General features: G+C 37.4%; 1 pseudogene; it reads right to left on the minus strand.

Annotated features, from left to right (window-relative positions):
- Positions 1–3371: 3371 nt before the first annotated feature.
- The window catches only part of LOC111571020 (rho GTPase-activating protein 8-like), a 7315-nt pseudogene continuing 5294 nt past the window's right edge, over positions 3372–5392 (minus strand).

The following is a 5392-nucleotide window of genomic DNA, read 5'->3' on the forward strand; positions in this document are numbered from 1 at the left end:
AATGTTTTGTCTATTTAAAGGTTTAATAATCTCATTAAATGTTTTGTATTTTTTAAATGTTTAATATTCTTCTTTTTTAATTGTATTTTTTAAATGTTTAATTATCTAAAATATTTCATCTTTAATGTTTATTTTTGTCTTAAAAACTTTGTTTAATTCCATAATTACGTGTTTTGTATCTTCTGTTTAATTATCTAATTAAATATTTTGTCTGTTTAATTTAATTGTATTTAATGTTTAATTTTCTTTTTAAAAGTTTTATTGTAATAAATGCTTTTATCCTTTGATTTAATTGCTTTTTTAATGTAGTTTATTTCTTTCATCATTTTTTTTAATGTCAGGATTTTAACCCCAACCTTAAAAATGAAATAAACCCTCAAATCACAATGAAAATAATTCTGTTGTCACAATCATGAGTTAGTCAATTATTCAGTTTATCAATTCAACTTTATTTGTTTAGCACCTTTTACACAGATGACAAAACTAAACAAGCAAAGAGAAAAAACTGCTAAAACTATGATTAAAACTCAAAAACATATTCAAAAAAAGATTTAACATGGTAATAAAATGTGTTGTGTTCAGGGGATGGAGGGAGTTTATTTCTACTCTGAAGATCTCCTGCTCAAACTGCTCCAAATGTTTCTGCTGCTCCAAAGTCTGGTCTCCAGAACTTCCTAAAAACTCTCAAAGTCTCTTCTGCTGCAGGCTGCTTTGTAGAACTGTTCCAGAAAACCTCACTAAACCACATGGAGGGGCCTCAAGATAGTCGTCCAAATGAAACCATACAAAAACCGAAGTAGCACAACCCAAACGCTAAAGTCTCCTGCAGCCTACCAGAGAACCTCTGAGAACAGAGAATCAGGACAGGAACTCTTACCTTCTGGACAACCAATGTTGGTTCTCAAACAAGAATACAGAATGTGTCTGACCAAAAACCTCTGAAGACTCACTACAGCCAAGATAAAGACACAACTCACCTGCACCAAATCCACTAATCACTGCACACATTAGCACCATGTGATAACTGTGGCTAAAGAACCACATTTACCAAGACAACTATCCAGTACAAAGTCCTAAAACACACCAAGAAACACATTAAAGATGATTTTACTGCTGGAAGCTGCAAGCCAACGCCTAAAGAACAAACTAAAGCAACGGAACCAAACTCAGTTCACTGGTGAAGAGAAGCAGAGGAAATGTTTGTCTGCAGCTAAATAAAGCAGGAAGACACCGAGCTGCTCAGGTGTTCCTGATAACACCAAGCAGCCACCTGGACAGCCAATAGGAACACAGCTTCCTGGAAGTCCAGAGGGCATGGTTAGTGAAGGAAATTTCGTTTAAAGTTGAAGCAGAAAGTTAACAAAGAAAGTTGAAAACCACCTTCTGATACCTGAAATCTCTGAGTTTTAACACAAAGAACACCTGAACATGTCAAACTGGTTCCATAGTAGAACCATCATTGTAAAAACATCATAGTATGGTGTGTTGCTCCAAAAACATTAGGACCCGACTGTCTAGGGTTGCAGAGGAGCAACACAAAAACAGGACAAACGCTGGTTTCCAGGGGGTTAGGAAGATATTTATTTGAAAGAGGAAGTTTACAACAACACAACATGTGAGCAGAAAAATCACAAAGTCTGTCTTTAGTTCAGCTGAAAATATTAGTTTTTGTCTTTTTTATTGACCAAACTTTTCAGGAAGTAGATGAAGAATAATTAAAGCTCTCATTAGTCCAACTAATTTTGGATCCTTGTGGAGAGTTTAATCTTAGAGTTTGTAAAGCTGTTGAGTTTTTAGAGTCACATGGATTGTTTTGACATTTAATAACCGAGTCCTGCAATAAAATTACAGTTGTGGATTTCTGTCATTTAGTCTGGACTAAACAAATAACAGCAGCATAAATCTCAAACGTCATTATGAGGAGTCTGGATTGAGGTTTCTCACTTGATAATGATCAAAACATGAAATTTAGGTTGGTTTAAAGGAATACTCCACCTTAAATCTTTGAATGTTGACCTAAAAGTTTGGTTTCAGGAAGTATTCCACCTACAAGGTCCTCACACATCCACCTTAAAGTAACATTCCACCAAAAGTCCTTGGACATGCACCTAAAATGTTGCTTTAACCAAGTATTCCATCCAAACTCCTCAGAGACCTGAGGGGCTGGTTAAAAGGAATATTCCACCTAAAACCTCAAATATAGACCCCAAAGGGTGGTTTAGAAAAAATCCTTCAATGTAGACCAAAAAAGTTAGTATGGAGGAATATTCCACCTGAAATGTAGACCTGAGAAGTTGGTTTGGAAGAATATACCATCCTAAACATCCTTAAATGTAGACTAAAAGATGGTTTGGAAGAAAATTCCACCTAAAATCCTCCAATGTAGACCTAAAAGGTGAGTTTAATGGTATATTCCACCTAAAATTCACTACTGTAGACCTTGGAGGTTGGTCTGATGGTATCTTCCACCCAACATCCTTGAACATAAACTTAAAAAGTTCATTCAAAGGAATATTCCACCTAAAATCCTTCAATGTAGACCAAAAAATCTGTAAAGGAGTATTCCACCTTAAATGTCGACCTAAAGGATGGTTTGGAGTAATATTCTACTGTAAAATCTTCCAATGTAGACCTAAAAGGTTTATCTGATGGTATACCCAACATCCTGGAACATTTACCTAAAAGGTTGGTTTAATGGTATATTCCCAGAAGAACCCTTGAACATTGGGCTTAATGGTATATTCCACCCAAAATACTTGTACATATACCAAGAAGTCAGTGTAAAGGAAATGTGTAACTAAAAGGATTGTTTAAAGGAATATTTAAACGATTATTTTCATTATTTAATAATCTGTTATCAGTCAGAACCCTGGTAAACTTATTTTCATCAGTTTTTTTAGTGGAAGTCACAAATAAAGGAGCTCTTGGTTTTTCCCGGCGTTACTGAGTCCAAAGCTGCTGTTTCAACACAGAACGTTCACATGCATCCACAAACCTCTCAGCACGCAAACACCCACAGACAGGAGGCCGGCTGGGCCGAGGCTCGGCGGCGTCCTCAGACCCACGAGTCGGGGAGTTGCTGAACTTGTTGGTCCGGTTTGAAGGCCTTGATGTGGTCCAGTAGAAGTCCACGTAGTCGGTGTTGGCTTTGAACCGCAGCTACTGGCCTCCATCAGGTGGACCAGCTCGTCCTCGTAGGACTCCTCCTGTAGCCTTGAGGGAACCACAGGAACATTCAGTAGCTGTTGGAGTTTTTCCTGTCAGGCTCGTGGTAGAACGGCTCTGAAGAATCTTGTACTTGTCTTATCTGGAACAATCTAACAGCCTAAACTGTTAACAGTGGTGTAAAGAAGCAAACACACAGGCATAGATTAGGACTCAAACTAGATTTATTTTAGAAAACAAATCAACTTAGAGGCATTTGTTCACACATGTGGCTGAATAGGAGGCCATCCAATCAGATTGGAGGTCTTCATTCTGTAGGTTGTTGGGTGAGACTCTTGGACCTCCATCAGCTGACATGGATGTTTGATGGTCTTCCTCTCTAGTGCCAGATGATTCATCCATGAATTCAGCAGCTGCAGACTGAAATGAAGCTCATGCTGCCGTTATTGAATTCCTGTTCCAGATCAAATGTTCAGAGCTCACCTTGAATGCAGCCGTCTGCTGTCTGATAGTTTTTCTCATTGTAGTCTTCAATAAAGTCTTTTTCCTCATGTCAGGATGTGGTGAGACTCTTTCTCAGTCGCTGCAGACGTCCCTCATTGTGCATCTCCAGAGAAGAAACAGAAAAACTGATCACTGCTTCAGCATCACAAACGCTCTCCAGCATTGAGAGTGTTTTAGGAATTCATTCATTGTGTTGTGAACTTTGAAGGAGCAGAAACTTTACAGCTGCCAAAGATATGAGCTCCAATTCTGGATGTTTTAGGAAATTAAGTTCATCAAATGAACACTTGATTTTTGTTGATAACTCATTAAATTACTGAAGAAATCTAACATAAAAACCTGTAAACTCTCAGGCAGCTTTTGTTAAAGTTTGTCTATAATTCTATCATCATGTTCTGGAACCAGGACTCTGCAGAAGTTCCTTCAATCAGATACTTGTGTGTTTCTATTTAAGGCCTCAGGTCTGAACGTACAGCAGAGGATTAGAAAGGAGTGATTTTAATATTTAAATCAGTCCAGTAAATGTTTGGAGTAAAAATTATTAAAATGTTGATTTAGATAGATTTGTGTCAAATAATATTGTAGAGTCTCACTTAAATATATCCAAATGAGTTCAGTGTATTTACATTTTATAGAATATTTGATTCCTTAATCTCAATACTGTAGGGTCTGACCCTAAATATTAGAATAATGATGTCAATTTAAATAATTAGAGTCATAAACTTTAATCAGCTAAACTTACATAATAAATATCACTGCACAATCTTAACCTGAACATTCATATTATTGAGGTAAATTTACATCAATCATGATATTCTAGAGTCTTAACTGGAATATTTCTAACATGAATCTTTTTGTATTGTGCTGATAAACAACAATAACCTGACTTTCAGATAATATTTATTCACTGTGTATTGGGTAGTACTCATTGTGATTTAGACTGATTAGCATAAAGAACCCTGTGGTGTTTATGGTTTACAGCTGAGAACTGGTTGCTAAAAGTACAGAATATTATTTCTTGTTTTATGTGTGATAAGTGGCAGTAAACATTCTAAGAAGTGGAAATTGACAGGGTTGTAATATTGCTGTTCTTGCACAATATTTGTCACTTAATTGCCCTCAGGATGCTGTTGTTGAGCTACTAGTTTTACAGAACAGGCAGATGTTGCAGCTAATGATGCTGTAATTTACATAAACAAGGAAACACGTCCATCATAATTTGAATGTTAACAGTCCAAAATGAAAAGGTCATATAGAGCTTTCCTATTGGGTTAAAGAGCCAAAAAAACATGTAAAATACTTTGTAAAAGCGAGAGGTCGGTAGCAGCTTTCATTTTTTCTTACAACCCCCCCAAAATATCTGTTGTACCCCCCGTGCCCCCCCCCCTCCCCTAAAATTAATCTGGATCCGCCCCTGTCTGACATGAAAGCTGGGATCGTTCTGCACTTACTGTCCTCAACAAGCAGCAGGTGGCGCTGTGAGCTCCTCCACTTCCCAAAGCACAGGGGGTCAGTCTAGTGCCCTGCAGCATCCCACTGTCTAATTAGAGGAAGGAGACCCACATCACTCCATGTCCAGACAGCAGATGAATCAAAGTCTCTGAAGATCCCGTCCTGCTTACAGAGCGGGATGGAAATGAAAATGTTTCTTCACTGTCACTAAAATAAATCCCTGCATTCAGCCTCTAGTTCAGAAACACATTTTGGGTGTTTTATTCTCACT

The sequence above is a fragment of the Amphiprion ocellaris genome, chromosome 21 (assembly GCF_022539595.1).
Source record: "Amphiprion ocellaris isolate individual 3 ecotype Okinawa chromosome 21, ASM2253959v1, whole genome shotgun sequence".
NCBI lineage: Eukaryota > Metazoa > Chordata > Actinopteri > Pomacentridae > Amphiprion > Amphiprion ocellaris.